Raw genomic sequence first — 20,394 nt, 5'->3', positions numbered from 1 at the left:
CTGATGTTTGATTAAGTTTGAAATCAAAGTTAGTGCTGAAGCTATTCCATAACAAAATTTTAGCCTAAGGTTTCCTCATGAAGTGCAATATTGTAAATTAAGTTCTTATTTTAGAAAACAAGAAATTAGTAGAAAATACCTCTGAGGGACTCAGAGAAATTTGTAGAGAACTACATGAAAATAAGTGCACAGCAAAGACAGAAATATAGATCAATGGAACAAAATAGAAAGCCCAGAGATAAATCCACACACCTACGGACACCTTTTCTTTGACAAAGGAGGCAAGAATATCCAAAGGAGAAAAGACAATCTCTTTACCAAGTGCTGCTGGGAAAACTGGTCAACCACTTATATAAGAATGAAACTAGAACACTTTCTAATACCATACACAAAAATAAACTCAAAATGGATTTAAAGATCCAAATGTAAGACCAGAAACCATAAAACTCTAGAGGAAAACATAGGCAAACACTCTCTACATAAATCATAGCAGGATCCTCAATGATCCACCTCCCAGAGTAATGGAAATAAAAGCAAAAATAAACAAATAGGACCTAATTAGACTTAAAAGCTTTTGCACAATGAAAGAAGCTATAAGCAAGGTGAAAAGACAGCCTTCAGAATGGGAGAAAATAATAGCAAACGAAGCAACAGACAAAGAATTAATCTCAAAAATATACAAGCAACTCCCACAGCTCAATTCCAGAAAAATAAGAGACCCAATCAAAAAGTGGGCCAAAGAACGAAACAGACATTTCTCCAAAGAAGACATACAGATGGCTAACAAACACATGAAAAGATGCTCACCATCACTCATTATCAGAGAAATGTAAATCAAAACCACCATGAGGTACCATCTCATGCCGGTCAGAATGGCTGCTATCAAAAAGTCTACAAACAACAAATGCTGGAGAGGGTGCAGAGAAAAAGGAACCCTCTTACACCGTTGGTGGGAATGCAAACTCGTACAGCCACTATGGAGCACAGTGTGGAGATTCCTTAAAAAACTGGAAATAGAACTCCCATACAACCCAGCAATCCCACTGCTGGGCATACACACTGAGGAACCCAGAATTGAAAGAGACTCGTGTACCCCAATGTTCATCACAGAACTGTTTACAATATCCAACCTAGACGTCCATCAGCAGACAAATGGATAAGAAAGCTATGGTACATATACATAATGGAATATTACTCAGCTATTAAAAAGAATGCATTTGAATCAGTTCTAATGAGGTGAATGAAACTGGAGCCTATTACACAGAGTGAAGTAAGTCAGAAAAAAAAAAACACCAATAAAGTCTATCACCACACATTTATGGAATTTAGAAAGATGGTTATGATAACCCTATATGCAAGACAACAAAAGAGATGTAAAGAACAGACTTTTAGACTCTGTGGGAGAAGGCGACGGTGGGATGATTTGAGAGAATAGCATGAAACATGTATATTACCATATGTGAAATAGATCTCTAGTCCAGGTTCGATGCATGGGACAGGGTGCTCAGGGCTGGTGCACTGGAATGGCCCTGAGGGATGGGATGGGGAGGGAGGTGGGAGGGGGTTCAGGATGGGGAACACATGTACACCCATGTCTGATTCTCATGAATGTATGGCAAAAACCACCACAATATTGGAATTAACCTCCAATTAAAATAAATTTAAAAAAAAGAAAATAAGTGCACTGTGTGCTGGTTTGTAGTGATCCGACAAAGTCTACACCTCTGGCTTACACTGAATATGAACTAATCTTCACGTATCTGCATATGGAAGACAAGGACCTGCCTCCTAAAGTGACAGTATTGGCAAAATGTGGAGAGTCGATCAAGACAACATAATCTTACTGAGGACCCTTGTTGGTGCCCAAAACAATACTTAAAATAATGGGATACACAAAAGAAATTCTGCTAAATTTTCTCTGATATTGAGCATTTTGTTTAAAAATCTGGTAATCTGGTTATCTGAAGGATTACTAGCTAAATATTCATATGATTGCAATACTTTAGCATTTGCTATGCTCTAAAAAATCGAACTGGCTTTGATGAAGGCAGAATTTGAGGATGTTGAGATAAGTCAGCAAAATGTAATGTATACCAAAAGAGAACTATGTGAAAATCTTATTAAATTGTTCAAAACAACTAAATCTAAGGTACAAACATATCTGGACCATGAATAATAACTTCCTAAGAGTTTAATCATGGGTCTAATGGACTTTTCAAAGCCATCTTCCCAATATATGGAAATAAAATGAAAGGAAAAAAACATAATTTCATTCATCTCATGATCTTGCATCCTCCTAAACATGAATTATGCATTATGTTAAATGCAACTTTTGGAGCCTTTAAAGATTTCCTTCAGTAAAACACTCAAAAGATTTTTTAGTGCTTCTTCCATATCTTTGTTCCGGAAGCTGTAGATCAGGGGATTAAAGAAAGGGGTTGCCAAAGCATAGAACAAGGTCACAAATTTCTGTATCCCTGGATATTCGCCAGAACCTGGGCTAACATACATCACCATGACTGAGCCATAGAAGAGGGATACCACAGCAAGGTGGGAGGCACAAGTAGAGAAAGCCTTCTGCCTTCCTGAGCCTGAGGACATCTGTAGCACCACACTAAGGACACAAAAGGAAGTGCCAAGAATGTACTGGAAGGTGAGGAGGATGATTAGAGGGCTCACGATACCACAAATCAGCCTAATTCCAGACACTGGAGCACAGGACAGTGCCAGCAAAGGTGCCAGATCACAGAGAAAATGGTCAACAGCGTTTGGACCACAGAAGGGCATTTGAGATATAAGAATCAAAGGGATCAATAACCAGAGAAAGCCACCTGCCCAGCAGAAGACCACTAAAAACACACACAAGCGGTGGGTCATAATGATAGGATAATGCAAAGGTCTACAGATGGCAAGAAATCGATCAAAAGACATCACTGACAGAAATAAACACTCAGCCGCACACATGGAGTGGAGAAGAAGAAGTAGAACTGGAGCAGGCAGCCAGCGTAGGAGATGCTCTTGGTCTGGGAGATGATGTTGGCCAACATTTTGGGCACATCGGAACTGACATAGCAGATCTCCAGGAAGGAGAAGTTAGCCAGGAGGATGTACATGGGTGTATGGAGCTTCCGGCTTGACCACACAGCACAGATGATGGCTGCGTTCCCAAGGAGGGTCAGGAGGTAGATGAGGGAGAATATGACAGCGAGGAGGATCTGGATCTCCCTGCGGCAGGGGAAGCCCAGGAGAATGAACTCACTCACAGACCCAGAGGTATTAGTCTCCAAGGTCCTCATTCGTCGGACCTGTGGAAGTGACAAGAGACGATGAGAATCACAGAAATATCTATATTTTTTCCAATTTTTGGTGAAGAGAAATGTTTCTTTTCCATAAACATATGGGGTTTTTTATATTTCTATTTTCCCTCTGGAAAAGTGAGTTTTCCTTTCCTCTTTTTCTCCTTTCCTTCCTTGTTTATCCAACAAATATTTATTTTGCACGTACTATTGCCAGACACTGTTTTAGGAAATAGGGAAAGAATGAACAAAAAAGCAGAGTCCCTACTCTTCGGAAGCTATGTCAGACATCTTTTGCTCAAAACAACTTCAAACAATGCATTAGGGGCTCTAGAATTTCTATACAGAGGGAGTTTGAATCTGATTAGAAGAGATCTAAGGGAATTTCCAGGTGGCTCAGTGGGTAAAGAATCTTCCTGTCAACGCAGAAGACGCAGGAGACGCGCATCCAATCCCTGGGTCGGGAAGATCCCCTGAAGGAGGAAATGGCAACCCATTTCAGTATTCTTGCCTGAAAAACCCTATGGTCAGAGGAGCCTGGCAGGCTATAATCCATGAGGTCACAAAGAGTCTCACACAACTGAGCATGCAAGCACTACAATGGCAAGGGTATTTACCTTGGAATCTCATTTGCAAGGAAACTGTTTTTGCTTAGACTGTGTGTTTATTTGTGGCAACTTCATGGGGAGCTAATATGGAATATGGACTGGATGTTAGCAGCCCTCCACCTATGTTGTAGTGCTGCTGCTGACATAGTTAACAGTGTAATGGGACATAAGAAAATTTTCGTGGTCATGTTGAAGAGGAAAAGTTGAAATTTTACATAACCTCCTGTTCCTTCTGCATCTGTAACTCAGCTTCCTCCTTGCAAAGTCTGGATCATGTAGGTCTCAGAAAGTGGAGACTCACAATACTAGGAACTGGAGCTTATCTCACTCACCCTGGTCCTGCTATTTGCAATCGCCCAGCCCCCTCAAACCCACAAACCCTCTTAATCATGCCTGTTCATGTATAAAAGCTCTGCAACCTCATTTTTGGAGCTCAGAGCTTGGCGTGTTAACTCCTCTGGGCCCACCGCCATAATAAACCTGAGTTCTCCAACTCTCCGAATAGGGTGCTTGGTTTCTCGAGTACTGGTTTCTGCACCATTTCTGGAGGCCTCAGCAAGATTCCAACCACAAGGGCCCCTTGAGCCACAGGACTGGTGGTTCCACTGGGCTGGAGCAAAGGAACCCCGAGACTAACAAGGAAGCATGCCACCTGACAGTATTCCAGGTTCTCTTTCGGACCAGTGTTCCGACTCTCCGGACGGCCAAGCCCTGACTGGACTCATTGGAGGGATGGACCAGCTCACCAGGAATGGCCACAGGATCAAGTAAGGCCCCGGTAATGTCCCCATGAACTGGGATCCTACCCCAACGGGTAAAAGAGGATACTGATCACCTCGTTGGAGCTCCCAGGAAGGGAGCAACAGTTAAGGAAACCTGGGGACTCAGGAGAAGGGAGGCATTGTGATAACCGCTCAATGATTGTGAGTGCGTGATTGCTGATTGAACAGAGTGAGAGAAATTTTTCTTTTTGAAAATGCAAAACCAATTCTTTTTGCATATGCAATTAAAAACAACTAGCTTGTTAAAAGGCCTGCCTAGGAAAAAGCCTGAAGTTAACACTCTCCATGTCCTTGAAATACACAGCCAACTCTGCCTGAGACTTCAGCCTTGGACAAATTAGAACTTCAAACAAAGAAAAAAAAGGGGGTCAAAGAAATATTTTAAATCTCAAACAGAAAACTATAAGATCTCTGTCTGTCTGAATTTATGTATATCTCAGTGTATTTTTTTCTGAGAGTACTGTTGAAGTTGTAAGTGAGTTCTGATTTAATTGGCCTAAAGAAAAGTAAGCACTTACAAATCAAACAATTCTAAATATAAGAAAAGTTAACCTAAATAAATTTCAGATTCACATGAACTGGGAAGTATTCAATATTAAATATCTAGTATTAACATTTGTTTGCTAATATAATAAGGAAAGTAGGATATATGTTTTTAATAAAGACAGCATAAAAAATAAAATTATATTTTATAAAGGGAAGAGAAAGTAGGTCTGACTTAACAGGTGGCTGTTGCAGAAAGTGATTAAAAAGTTTGTGGAAAGTGGACCCTGAAAAAAAGTTTTGTGCATGGTTAGGACTGACTAACTTTAAAATAAATTTCATTAAGTTTACCTAAATGAGTTTAAAGTAAGGTGGTACAAAACTTGAATTCGGCCTTTCTCTCTATTAACGGGACAAACTTTCTTCAGATGTTAAAACTGTTTTAATAGTAGATTCAAGTTTCTTTATCTCTTAATTGATCTGTTCTATATTTACCTTTGAAATCTTTTGTTACTTTTGGATAAGTAAATAACTATTATTTCACAGTGATTTATATGATCATACCTGACTGAGTGTTATAAACCCTTTTGACATTTATTGGCAAAGCTTCCTAAATAACTTGACTTCCAGCTAACTTTGGGGTGCTTCAGAGGGCCCCTGAGACATCCCAGAGAGCTATTAAGCTACCTGGGTTCACTGGACATGTCCAATTGTATGAGAAGTACTGCTGAAAGGGTGATAAAACTTTTTAGGTTATACTGTATGGTTGATGTTGCTAATAAGATATCCTAAAATTATGTGAAATTCACCAAGATTTGATATGCCCTGATAAAATATGGTCAATTATAATTCTAGTTATCATATTAAAGTGTTACAACCAGGTTTCTTTGTCAATTGCAATAGAGTCAGATTTTAAATATTCCTTCTATGGTTTTACTCTCATGCTTTTAGAAGAATACTGCTAGTTCTTCAAAATTTATGGAAAAGACTTTCAAAGATTAAGCAGATAAATAAATTTTGTTATTAACAATAAGCTGGTACCAGACTGGAATTTGGTCTTCTCTCTGTTTAGAGAACAAAGTTTTCTTAGAATGCTCCTTTACAGGTTATGAATTTCTTTGCTTTTAAGTGATTTACATTTGTTTTCAAAATCTTTTTGTTACTTTGGTAAAGTAAATAAACATTTAAGATTATGCTACTTGTAGACAAAGCTCATTCTGCTTCTACAAAAAAAAAAAAAAAAACCCTCACTGTTAGATTTTGCTATCTTGATGTCCTTAAAACATGGTAATAGTCTGCTCCTAAATCAGGAAATTAAAAATTGTTAAACAACAGCTAAAAATCAAACAGGGCTATGGGAATCCAACGCGGCCATGTGGCTTTTCCCGGCTCCCTGACAGACCTCATTTTTATCTGATGGGTTAAAGCCTTTCCTGACTACAGTGTTAATGCCCTCACAATGAGTTCTCCAAAAAAAAGAAAAAATTACCTTTCAGTTTCGTTAATTAAGGTCTGTGCTGACTAAGACACTTCTGAGATAGTTCCTTGTTATGTTATATTGCTTAAAAGCTTAATTAAGGACTCTAAGATTGTTTCTAAAGCTTATCTTGGTAACCAATCTTTAGATAAAGGTCAGATGCTTCATGATGTACAACCAGGAGATTAACATTCGGATATAATCATTTAACTGAGTCAGATGACCTGGGGTATATCAGGCTATACACAATGAAAGTTCTTGACTTAAATTCTTGCTTGTGACTTTACTAATAACTGGTAGCTATATTATTGTCTATGCAGTCCGTGGGGTCGCTAAGGGTCGGACACGACTGAGCGACTTCACTTTCACTTTTCACTTTCCACTTTCACACATTGGAGAAGGAAATGGCAACCCACTCCAGTGTTCTTGCCTGGAGAACCCCAGGGACGGGGGAGCCTGGTGGGCTTCCGTCTGTGGGGTCACGCAGAGTCGGACACGACTGAAGTGACTTAGCAGCAGCAGCAGCAGCTTGCTTCAGAAGATTATTTCTTGTTACCAAATGTGTGACTGAGCCTGTGATAAAATGCTGATATGCAGTTCCATATGAGATCAATAATTGTAACAATGTAGCTCTAGATATGAGAAGAAACAAGAGGAAATATTTTCCTGGACCAAGAGGCTAGTAAGACAGGTATGGTCCACAGGCTTTTGCCACTTACAAGGCCTGGTCTAGTGACAACACACTGAGTGGGCTGTCAATGGAATCTTTGCTCGACCTGGGAATGAGCCTTCCCAGCACTGCAGGACACAATGACCATGAAATGCCCCCAAAACCTGGTCAAATATGTGGCTATGAAGGGGTCCTGCTGACTGAAAGTTGGCCCTTGCCAGTTGCCTCCACAAAGATTAAATCATGACCATTACAAGATGCTGACCTTCAGCACCACCTTGACAGATCAGGGTGGAGATGCAAAAATAAGGCATTCTGTGCTCTGGGGGTAAAATGAAAAAACAAGCTTTCAGATTATCAGGTGTTTTCAGGTAAAGATTTTTACGAGTACAAATTCTTGCATCTTATACCTAGAGAAACACTAATTTCATGAATCAGTGTCTGGACCTGGTTCTCCTGGCTAGCCCCTCAGCAGCTTTCCTACATCTATTAATCTTTGGGTCATATATCTTTAACTTTCTTGTTAAGCTTGTTTTTCCAAGTAGTAGTACAACAAGAATATCCCCCGGCCAACACCAAGACAAGGCTAGAACAAGCTGCCTTATCATTCTGTGCACTCTCATCTCCCTCCGTAAATGCACCCCTAGGTCCTCATGCTATTCTCCTTTTGAGATCTTATATGGGAGACCACCCCCAGTGATAAACAACTCAAGGAAGACCATCAGCAACTAGCTGAACTGAGGTGTCCTGATACCTTCAGGCCCTGGAAAAGTCTCCATATTGCCGGAGAAACCTTAGAAAGGACACCCATTCCTTTGGGCAATTGGGTTCATTCTATCAGCCAGGATATGAGGTATGGGTTAAAGATTAGGACAAAAAAAAAAAAAAACACTTCAGCCAGTTTGAAAAGGCCCTCACACGGTTCTCCTGGCAACCACTACTGCTGTTAAAGTTATAGGTGTCATCCCTTGGATCCACCACACCAGAGTCAAGAAGGCAACTACTTCCTGTGATGAGGACACCTGGAAAGCATTCAGCACCCCAAAAACCGCCTCAAGGTCTGGTTCCAAAGACAACGGCCCTCACCCACGAAGGACACTGAGCCCTGCTCTGGTCACTCCGGAATCTGACGAGTCAATGCACGGCAGGAGCTTGAGGATTCTTCAGCCTTGCTCCAGCCACACTCCAGCAGCTGGCGGGTCAACGCAGGAAAGAAGCTTGAGGATCCAGCTAGCAAAATATCAATGGATTTTCATTGTCAACCCTAGCCTCTATCCCTAATTGGTATTATTGCTGTGCTCTTCATTACAGGACCAACTAGACTCCTTGGCTGAGGTGGTTTTACAGGATAGGAGAGGGCTAGACCTACTGACAGTGAAAAGGGAGGACTATTCCTCTTTTTGAATGAAGAATGCTGCTTTTATGAAAACCAATCAGAAATAGGGACATCGCCCAACAGCTAAGGGAACAAATCACAAACAGGAGAGAGAAACTAGCTAATTCCTGGGGTGATTGGAACAATATTTGGAGCTGGGCATCGTGGCTTCTCCCTTTAACAGGTCCTCTTTTCATGCTGTTTGTGGCACTCTGGTTTGGCCCCTGTAGTCTCAATGATATTACCCAGTTCATAACCCCTCAAATTGAATGCATAAAGTTACAAATGCTAAGAGCTCAATATAGCCCCCTAAACGACTGGGAGCTCTGAATGTCCTACCAAAACATGAGATGATGCTTTCTGCAATGAGTGATAGAAGCATCAAGAGAGGGAATGAAGAAGAAAAGTTAAAATTTTACATAACCTCCTCTTTCTTCTGCCTCTCTAACTCAGCTTGCTCCTTGCAAAGTCTGGATCACTTAGGTCTCAGAAAGTGGGGACTCACAATACTAGGAACTGGCTCTTATCTCATTCACCCCTGTACTGTTTTTTGCAATCGCCCAGCCCCCACAAGCCTGCAAATCAACTTAATCAGGCCTGTCCGTGTATAAAAATTCTGCAACCCCTTTGTTTGGGGCTCAGAGCCTGGAGTGTTAACTTCTCTGGGCCCACCGGCATAATAAATGTGAGTTCTCCAACTCCCCGAGTGTGGTGCTTATTTTCTTGAGTACTGGTTTCTGAATCATGTGAGACATGACGATTATATTCAGTTGAAAAAAAAGAAAGAAAGAAAGTCTTTTGAGAGGGTGATGGACCTTGGCAAAACACACATTTCCATGATCAATGATGGAGGCAGAATATCAATAGCATTTGAATACAAGAAATTATGTTCACAGGACAATCCAAAAGAGTGGAAGTTAGAATATCTGTAAAGGTATAGTCAGATATTAGGTACAAAGATAGGGCCTCAAAGCAGAGGACTCACTGCCAGTCTGACTCGTTCGGGCTTAATTTGCTAGTCAGTGGAAATCTGGAGCTGCTCTAGTAGAACAGTAAAATGATCAAGAGTTTATGGAAGCTGCATTCACAAGACAATTCACCAGACAATTATAGGCTGATGAAATTAACAAGAAATTATTAGAAAGCTGTTTTGATAACTCAAGGAGAATGGGTGAAGAACCTGACCATGGGTAATAAATGTGCAAAAAGATACCAGGGTTGGTTTCAAGAGATGGGCAGTGGTAGAAACCTAATCTCCTGGTCTTTAAAATAAGCAGAGGTAATTAAATATTGCTCAAGGAGCACAGGAGGAAGACAGAAAAGAGAGATCTTACTTTTCATTTTCCACAGTAATATTCTTTAGCTGTCTTCTGATTGTCCTCTCACCTGGGATGCCTCGGAGCAAACAGCCACCCTCAGCACAACAGACACAGGCTAAGGGGCCCTTCAGTTCCCATAGACCAACACACTGAACAGACACTCCTGTTTTTGCCTTTGGGTATGTCTCAGAGGGCTTTCCTGGTGGCTTATACTGTAAAGAATCCTACTTGATTCCCCAGTCCCATTTTCTTTTGACTCTTTTGAATCTCCATATTTCATTAAGTAAATTAGCTTCTACTTACAAAGTTTTCTTCTCTCACAAGCCACACAAAATGGGTGTTCATTTGCTATGTTGTCATCCGTGTGAAAGAGAACAGAAGAGACTCATCTACATTATTGCCCAAGTCTTCAAGAAAAAAGTTTCCATTTTCCTGTCTGCTAAAAATACAGTTCTTTTGAAGACAACTTGTAAAACACAAAATGACAATTTGACAAAAAAAAAATTGTTAATTCCATGTCTATTAAGATTTTTGTAATAGGAACAGTATTTGTAAATGAAAGCAATCATGAAAATTTATGCTTTCTCATGTTAATATACAAAATAAAATGGACATCAAGACATAGGAAATAAGTGACTGTTCCATATGCCCATACACATTTATCCTCATGCTTCCCAGGAGTCCAAGGTGTCAACTCCTTTGTAAAACATCTTCAGGTACCTTTCTTCACAAAGATTCCTTTCAGGTTTTACTCAGAGAGTAGAATATACCACAAATCTCTCTGCTTCTCATTATTTATTCCTTTCAGACTCTGAAGCCTGTCTCTGGAGATCTCAACCCCAGGAGCAATGGAAGCAATTAATATGCATCATACAGACTCAAGAATGTTTCATCTTCAGTGATGATCAAATTGGAGATAAAAACCCCATGCATGTGCACACGCTTATATGTAGACTCACGTGCAAACACACGTACATGCAAACACACGTACATGCAAACACACGTACATGCAAACACACGTACATGCAAACACACACACCCAAATGTTCTAGGCTCGCACATTATTGCTCCCTCAAGAGCTGTGTCTCCTAACTTTATAAATTACTTCTTAGCTAACAAAGGTTTTTGACATGATATGTACCATTACCTTCAACCTTTGTTAGACCTAGAGTTTCCCATTCTTGTGGTCCAAATGCAATTTAAAGATCTCATCCACTAAATCCAAACTGAGCCTGTTAAGTATTAAAACAGGAAAAAGGAGTCCAGAAGGGTGGTGGCTAAAAGACAGAGAAGGGAAAGGCCCCCAAACAAAGGAAGGTCCAAGGACCAGAGTTAGGACCTCAGGGAAAACAAACAGCACTCCTGGCTAGCTCAATCTACATAGGGCAGACCCAGGGGGAGGAGAAAAACATATAAAAAGAGGAGCCAAAGGACTGGGGGTCTCTCTCTTTCTCTTCAGTCTTTGGGTCGGCATTCCATCACAGCTCGAAGATGTATTTTCCTTTATTTTCTAAATAAAACTGAGCTGTAACACTGATCTGTCCAAGAGCTGTGACACGGTCTATCCGAGGGCTGTAATGTTGGTCCATCACTTCAAATTTTTGTTGTGATGAGACAGAACTGAGGAAATCACACACACACACACACACACTCACACACACACACACACACACACACACACACAAGCCTATCCCACAGAGCTGTCTCTATTCCTTACAAAACTCCTTATTTCCACATATAGGTCAAACAAGATAGGTATTGGTCAACCAAGAAGTTGAGACATTAATTGTATAACTGCAACAAATCCATTTCCTCTTCTTCAACTCAACAGTTTTTTTCAAAGCCTTCCTTGCAGCATAGGTGTGCTCATGTGACTGAGTTCTACTTGTTATGATGTATTTAAAGCTGATGTGCAATACTTCAGGCCTTACCCATACAAAATCCTTGACGATCTCTGATGTGATTGAGCATGTTGACCCAAGAAGCTGAGTTTTGAAGATGGCAAAGCCCAAGATGGAAAAACCTAAGTTCCAGAATCATCACATGAAGAACAGTCTCCTGTGGAGTAGGAATACCTGTTTGGGATTTAAATGAGTAGTAAATAAACATCTTTCAAGCGACCCACTACAAAAGAACTTTGTTTGGAGAACCAAAATGTAACTGACTGAATCAAATATTTATATTTTGATAAATATATAAAGAAATCAATCCATGGTTGACTATGTGAAATGAAAATATCTCTTGCCATGTTAATAAACAAGAAATGTCACAGCCTATTTCTTCAAAATGTGAATCTGACCTCAAAATGTGAATCAGTTCAGTCGCTCAGTTGTGTCTGACTCTTTGTGACTCCGTGGACTGCAGCATGTCAGGCCTCCCTGTGAATAAGGGCTCCTAAAACTGTAATCCAAAAAATGCTGCCACCCTTACGATGATTGCTGAGGTGGGGGTAGGGGTACTGGGGGACAGGGGAAATGCAAGAAGCAAGGTGAACAAGGAAGCAGGATTGGCCTGGGATAGCTGAGGTGCTAAGTTGTGTCTGACTCTCGCAATCCAGTGAACTGTGGCCTGCCAGGTACCTATGTCCATGGGATTCTCTGGGCAGTCCACTGGAATGGATTGCCATTTCCTTCTCCAGGAGAGCTTCCCGACCCAGGCCTTGAACCCAGGTTTCCTGTGTTGCAGGCAGATGCTTTACCGACTGAGCTACATGGGAAGCTCAGAATAGGAAAAACAAGAGATCTCTTCAAGAAAATTAGAGATTCCAAGGGAACATTTCATGCAAAGATGGGCTCGATAAAGGACAAAGATGGTAGGGACCTAACAGAAGCAGAAGATATTAAGAAGAGGTGGCAAGAATACACAGAAGAACTGTACAAAAAAGATCTTCACGACCAAGATAGTCACGATAACGTGATCACTGACCTAGAGCCAGACATCTTGGAATGTGAAGTCAAATGGGCCTTAGAAAGCATCACTAGGAACAAAGCTAGTGGTGGTGATGGAATTCCAGTTGAGCTATTTCAAATCTTGAAAGATGATGCTGTGAAAGTGCTGCACTCAATATGCCAACAAATTTGGAAAACTCAGCAGTGGCCACAGGACTGGAAAAGGTCAGTCTTCATTCCAATCCCAAAGAAAGGCAATGCCAAAGAATGCTCAAACTAGCGCACAATTGCACTCATCTCACACACTAGTAAAGTCATGCTCAAAATTCTCCAAGCCAGGCTTCAGCAATATGTGAATCGTGAACTCCCAGATGTTCAAGCAGGTTTTAGAAAAGGCAGAGGCACCAGAGATCAAATTGCCAACATCCGCTGGATCATGGAGAAAGCAAGAGAGTTCCAGAAAAACATCTATTTCTGCTTCATTGACTATGCCAAAGCCTTTGACTGTGTGGATCACAATAAACTGTGGAACATTCTGAAAGAGATGGGAATAGCAGACCACCTGACCTGCCTCTTGAGAAACCTGTATTCAGGTCAGGAAGCAACAGTCAGAACTGTACATGGGACAACCGACTGGTTCCAAATAGGAAAAGGAGTACGTCAAGGCTGTATATTGTCACCTTGCTTATTTAACTTATATGCAGTGTACATCATGAGGAACGCTGGGCTGGAAGAAGCACAAGCTGGAATCAAGATTGCTGGGAGAAATATCAATAATCTCAGATATGCAGATGACACTACCCTTATGGCAGAAAGTGAAGAGGAACTCAAGAGCCTCTTGATGAAAGTGAAAGAGGAGAGTGAAAAGGTTGGTTTGAAGCTCAACATTCAGAAAACAAAGATCATGGCATCTGGTCCCATCACTTCTTGGGAAATAGATGGAAAAACAGTGGAAACGGTGTCAGACTTTATTTTTTTGGGCTCCAAAATCACTGCAGATGTTGATTGCAGCCATGAAATTAAAAGACGCTTACTCCTTGGAAGGAAAGTTATGACCAACCTTGATAGTATATTAAAAAGCAGAGACATTACTTTGCCAACCAAGGTCCGTCTAGTCAAGGCTATGGTTTTTCCCGTGGTCATGTATGGATGTGAGAGTTCGACTGTGAAGAAAGCTGATCACCGAAGAATTGATGCTTTTGAACTGTGGTGTTGGAGAAGACTCTTGAGAGTCCCTTGTACCGCAAGGAGATCCAACCAGTCCATTCTAAGGGAGATCGATCCTGGGTGTTCATTGGAGGGACTGATGCTAAAGCTGAAACTGCAATACTTTGGCCATCTCATGCGACTAGTTGACTCACTGGAAAAGACTCTGATGCTGGGAAAGTTTGGGGGCGGGAGGAGAAGGGGACGACCGAGAATGAGATGGCTGGATGGCATCACCGACTCTGTGGACATGAGTTTGAGTGAACTCCTGGAGTTGGTGATGGCCTGGCGTGCTGTGATTCATGGGGTCGCAGACAGTCGGACACGACTGAACGACTGAACTGAACTGAACTAAGCTGAGGTGCATATGAAAGGAATGAATTCAGTGAGCCCAGAGGCTTGCTTCTTCCCATACATAGAATGCTTTCAAACTGCCTGCTCCCTTTGTTCCCCTCCTGCCTGTCTCCTGAGCTCTGAGTCCTAAATATTCCCACCAAATAAAATAACTGTCTCCTTTCAGGTTGTGGCTATATTTTTTAAGCCGACAACTGTATCATAGTGTATATATGTACAGAATAATTCCATCCAACTTTCTAATTTACCATAACAGGGAGAAATTAAGGAAACTGTATATGAAAAACAAATCCAGAAAAACAAAAATTTTGAGTCATACAGTGAATATATTTTAAATTTTGGTCACATTGCCCTCCAAAAAGTTCCAGGACTTTCTTCATTAACGTTACCTTTCCCTCTGTTCTTAGCACCAAAGCTGTGTACTGTGCTGCTAGCCTGTTTCTTCAAACCAGACTTTATAAATAAGTGTAGCAACACTATTTCATGCCTCCAGTGTGATGATATATGTCGACGTCAACTGAGAGAACATGAACATACCCTTAAGTCTATCTTTTCCTCCAAGGTGACCCAATGGCTACCATTCAAACATTCTAGATCCTCAAGAACACAGAGCTAGTGATCCCCCCAAATAAAGACCTGGGGAACTGTATTAACTATTCACAAGCCATTATAGGACCAAGGCAATTCTCATGCTATTTCAATGTGCACACATGAGGGGTATATGATCCTTCAGAACTCATTGGATCTGTTACTAACTTGACTCTGTAACACTCTGAGACATCAGCAGTATTTTTAAGGGGAATTGTGAAATTCTCAGAAGATTGAGATAATGAAATTAATTTGAATTCATCTTCTCCTTAAAGCTAATCTGATAGCTTATGACATACTTGGTGAGAGAAGAAGCTGTTTTATGGCATTAAACAATACCTAAACTTAAAGATGCCAGATTTTCTGAAATGCAAATCTTGTCATCTCTTTTGCTTTCCATCCCTATATATTTCCTTCCCACCTATGGGATCAAGTTCAACATCTTTAGCATATCTAAGTTCCTGCATGTTTAAGTTCATCTCCTTTCAGGAGCCCCACACTCACTGTGTAATTCAGTTATATATTAGGAATGTTCTATATGCTTCTTTTACTGTTTGTAACATTACCAACCACCATCATTCCCTGACTTCTATCTAGAAAACTTCCAACTCATCATTCAAAACTCAGCTGAAACATCAGCTTCTCTGTGAGCACTTTTCTGGCACTTCCCACCTGCACCCCCAAACCTGTGCTCTTAGTCCAACACTGCTCTATGCTCTGGCACCTTATGCATTCCTCTCTCTCAACAATTTTTTTTTAATTGAATTGTTAACACATCTGTGGCCACACAAGTCAAGAGTTCCTCCAGAACACCTATGCATCTCAATGTCAAATGTACTACTTAGAACATTTAGACCTCTTAGTTCTTTGTATAAAAAGGCATATCCTCTGGTCTATATACCACCATCAGCAAGACTAAAGAGGAGGCCGTAAACTCTGCCATCTCCTAATAAGTTAGCCTCTTCTCCCTCCCTACCAACCCCTTTCTACAACCATCACTGTGGGAAACATCGATACAATTCCACTGTGCTATTTTTCTCAAAGTGGCCCTGACCTGACTTTACTGGCAGCCCTCCTTGTCTCTTTTGCCACTTCAAGGTTTTTATCCCTCTCTCTTCTCTAAAAGTTATGTTTTGAATTTCAGCCTCCCTTCAGAGGAAGAGGACAAAGAGGAAGGGAGAGTAAAGAAAACACAATAAGTCATTTATCTAAAGTTACTTATTAAAGCTCCTAACCTCCTAATCTTAACTTACCACACTTTCACCCACTTTCATTACAAAGGAGGATGCAGGAAGCCAAGAGCTACACTGTCTAATATGGTAACCACTAGCTATATGTGGCTACTGAGCACCCGAAATGTGAATCCAAGCTGAAACATGCTGTTAATGTATATAAAATTCACCCCAGTTTGCAGGATGAAAAAAATGAATGCAAGATATCTGGTTAATAATTTTATATTGACTACATGTTGAAATGATGTTTTAGGCTGATAGATTATTAAAATTAAATTTACTATTTCTTTTTAATGTGGTAACTAGAAAAATGTACCTTATACATGTTGTTTGCGTGTGTGGCCCACCTATTTCTATTGGACAGTTCTGCTTTAGCCTTACGTGTCCTGAGAATAGAAACAGAGGAGGTGCTCTCTTCCTCCTTGAACTCATACACATCAAAATTGTGGCTAACAGCGGAGGAGGTTGAATCCAGTTGGCTCAGGTAGGAAGTATTTCTGAGATTCAACACAGGCTCTGCCTGGTATACCTGAAGAGTGGGTAACACTGGGCAGCCTCAGAGAAAATTCTTTCAGGTGTCAAGAGTTTGCACATGTCAGGTGGACTTGACCTTACATACCTATCTCAGATGCAAAATTATTCCTTTCTTTAAAGTTATTCCTGGTCAGTTAGTACAGTGTCTAACAATTATGTGCACAAAGGGTGAAAGAAATTCCTGAGGTGGAAATCTACATTTGGAAGAAGGGGAGAGACTTCCTTGCTCTGTCCTCCAAGGTGCCTTTTTGTTTTACTCTTTGATGACAAAAGGGCACCTTGAAGGACAAAGCACAATTAGAGTTGAGGAGTGGAGATGTAGTCATGATTTCAAGGGAAATAGCCTACACTGTGGGCTTCCCAGGTGAAACTAGTGGTAAAGAACCCTCCTGCCAATGCAGGAGACATAAAAGAAATGGGTTCAATCCCTGGATCAGGAAGATCCCGTGGAGGAGGGCATGGTAACCCACTCCAGTATTTTCGCCTGGAGAATCCCATGGACAGAGGAGACGGGTAGGCTACAGGCATGTATCTGGAGAAAACCCTAACTTGAAAAGATACATGCAGCCCAATAGTCATAGAAGCACTATTTACAATAGCCAAGACAATGGAAACAACCTAAATGTCCACTGACAGATGACTGGATAAAGATGTGATACATGTATACGACGGAATATTACTCAGACATAAAAACAATGAAATAATACCATTTGCAGCAACATAGATGGATCTAGACATCATCATACTAAGTAAGAAAGAGAAAGACAAATACCATATGTCATTTATATATGGAATCTAAAAAATTATACAATTAAACTTACCTCTAAAATATAAATAGCTTCACAGACATAGAAAATAAACTTATGGTTACCAAAGGGGTTACTGTACAACATAAAGAACAATATTCAATATCTTATGATAACTTATAATGGAAAAAAATCTGAAAAAAATGGAAAAATCTGTATATATATATACATATATATACATGTATACATAACTGAATCACTTTGCTATACATCTAAAACTAATAGCAGTATTGTAAATCAATTGCACTTCAATTAAAAAATAATCTATTATATGACTGGTGATTTGGTTGACTGATTTGAGGGAGGATCTAAGGAAGTGATGGTCTGCTCCAGATTGTATGTTGCCTATGCAAGGGCAATTCTAAGACTAGGTATCTAGATAAGATTTTATCTACATAGAGGGCAGAGAAGAAGGAGATTAAAGCTGTAATTGGCTTTTTTTTTAAGTAGTAGACACTCATTTTAGCCAAGAGAGGAGGATATTTGGTATTTCATGACTGGCACAGTGACATTGGTTTTTTTATCCTTAGACAAAATTATAAGGTAGCTTTGTTTTGTTTCATGTATGTGTCCAGTAACAGAATAGCATGACCTAGCTGAGAGTGTCAGAACAGCTTGTAATAACTTTGAGGTCTAGTCAAATCATTTATGGACATCTGGGGCTGCATTTATTGCCTTCAAGTTTTTTAAAGTCTTCATTGGCCACATGGTATGCACACTTAGGGGAGTTAGAGTTAGATATACTGGTTGATTAATTAATCAAGCAACCAGTTGATTTGCTAACATTTCCTTCTATCTGTAAGAATTTTAAAGAAGGAAAAAGACATCATTTCAACCGCATAGAAAATAAAAACACTGAAATTAAGGAAGATCCCAAGGGAAGTGAATAACAAGCATAGCGATGTCTCTTGACATTGTTTTCCTTTAGCATCAATAAATGGATTCTCAAGGATCAGGAAAAACAGGACTTACTTCCTGGCAGTCTCTGCTTATAACCCCTCCATCCCTCAGCAAACATATTCAAGAATTTTTACCACAACCATTTCCAGCTCTTTCCTCCTCTCTGGTTATTGTTAAGAAGACTATCTCTTCTAAGAGAATAAAAAATAAACTTTTGAGAAGCTCCAGGTTAGAATTCCCTTTGCTGATCCAGGTAATAAGATTATGCAGCGTTTGCTGCTGCTGCTGCTAAGTCGCTTCAGGCGTGTCTGACTCTGTGCGACCCCATAGACGGCAGCCAACCAGGCTCGGCCGACCAGGCTCCGCCGTCCCTATGCAGTGTTTAGGAGAGCAAAAAATCATAATCTACTGGTTTTTACCCACAGCTCTCTTTGAATTATCACGGTCACATGCATACAACCAATATCACTTAAACTCTTACTGGTCAGGCAACAGTCAAAGTACTTCCACAGGAATTCATCTCATTCAGTTATCTTTGTAACAGTCCTTTAAAGAAGGCATAACTGTGTGCTTATAATAGCTAAGTATTAATTTCTTATGACAAATAAATAATTCTAAATAATAAATAATAATTTAAATAATTCTAAACAATAATTCTAAATTCAATAATTTTTCTATCGTATACAGCTCCCTACCTGTCATCCTACTCTGGAAAATTATCCTTATTTTTAAGTATCTTCCAGAAACAGATTATCCAATGTTACAGCCCCTCACTGAAACTGTACAAACTAAGGAAGTGAATTGAGTTGTCATGGTTGGGAAGATCTCCTGGAGAAGGAAATGGCAACCCACTCCAATATTCTTGCCTGGAAAATTCCATGGACAGAGGAGCCTCGCAGGGTGAAGTCCATGGGGTCACAAAGAGCTGGGCATGACAGAGCAACTGAGTGCACACACATGAAACATCTCTGGGTGGGTTCTAGAGAGAAAGCCAACAAATGGATATCAAGGCTTCTACTGTCCTGAGTTTTGAGGGAAAATTAAAATATTGGTGAATGTCTTCCTTATACTGTGTATGGCATGGCCTGGTTCATTCAGACATACTCGATCTCAGTTTTTCCAGGGTTGACTAATTTAACAAGTAAACGAAGAAAACAAGGCGATTGTTGTTAATTAACTCAGTCCAAATGGCCAGGGTACAAATACACAGACATCACTGCACCCATGTTCACAGTACCCTCTGTAATTGATGCAGGGTGAGTTTATTGGTCTTTTGCTGTTTGTTTGGTTGATTGGTTTGGGGAATTTTTTTTGACAGTTTCAGCTCAGACTTGAGGCAGGTAACATCATCAGTCTTCTGTACAGAGGAGCTCAGTAATGAAAAGTGAATAGTGATACAAGCTAATTAAATATGTTAGATTGAGCATAAAATGGTGATGGCAATTCCTGTTTTCTAGAACACCTTCCTGTTTTCTGTAACAGCTCTGTAAGACTTCTTGGCACAGAATTGCTGAGAGGGATAAGTTTTACTTAAAAGTGTAACATCATCAGTTTTTCCATTTTTCAAGGAGTACTCGGTTGCTGCTTAGAAAATGGAGGATAGAAGGGCAAAAGTAGAAGCAAGCTGTGTTAGAATGCTGCTGCAGAAGTCTAAGGAAGAAAGGATGGTAATTTGAACTTGAGAGACAGCAGTTAAGACAAAGGAGTGCATGATACAAGCCATACTTTAGAAACAGAAGAATCCTGCTAATGCATTGGATGTGAGGGGTAAAAGAAGAGATGTAACAATGAAATAGACTATACCCGAAAAAGTAAGTTCTTCAACATTAACTAAGCTATTTACAGTGCTGAAAATATTTGAGATGATAAAGTGATT

The 20,394-nt window shown here is 40.3% G+C and overlaps 2 pseudogenes; one reads left to right on the top strand and one right to left on the bottom strand.

The window, feature by feature from the left end:
• Nucleotides 1-2,319: 2,319 nt before the first annotated feature.
• Nucleotides 2,320-3,383, bottom strand: LOC148776560 (olfactory receptor 11G2-like; annotated as a pseudogene).
• Nucleotides 3,384-4,355: 972 nt separating this feature from the next.
• The window catches only part of LOC129555061 (olfactory receptor 11G2-like), an 18,185-nt pseudogene continuing 2,146 nt past the window's right edge, over nt 4,356-20,394 (top strand).

This window comes from Moschus berezovskii, chromosome 9 (assembly GCF_049115385.1).
Source record: "Moschus berezovskii isolate FMDL1 chromosome 9, NW_MosBer_1.0, whole genome shotgun sequence".
Classification (NCBI taxonomy): Eukaryota; Metazoa; Chordata; class Mammalia; order Artiodactyla; family Moschidae; genus Moschus; species Moschus berezovskii.
Note: the sequence above shows the minus strand (reverse complement) of the source record. Positions and strands in the feature narration are given on the sequence as shown.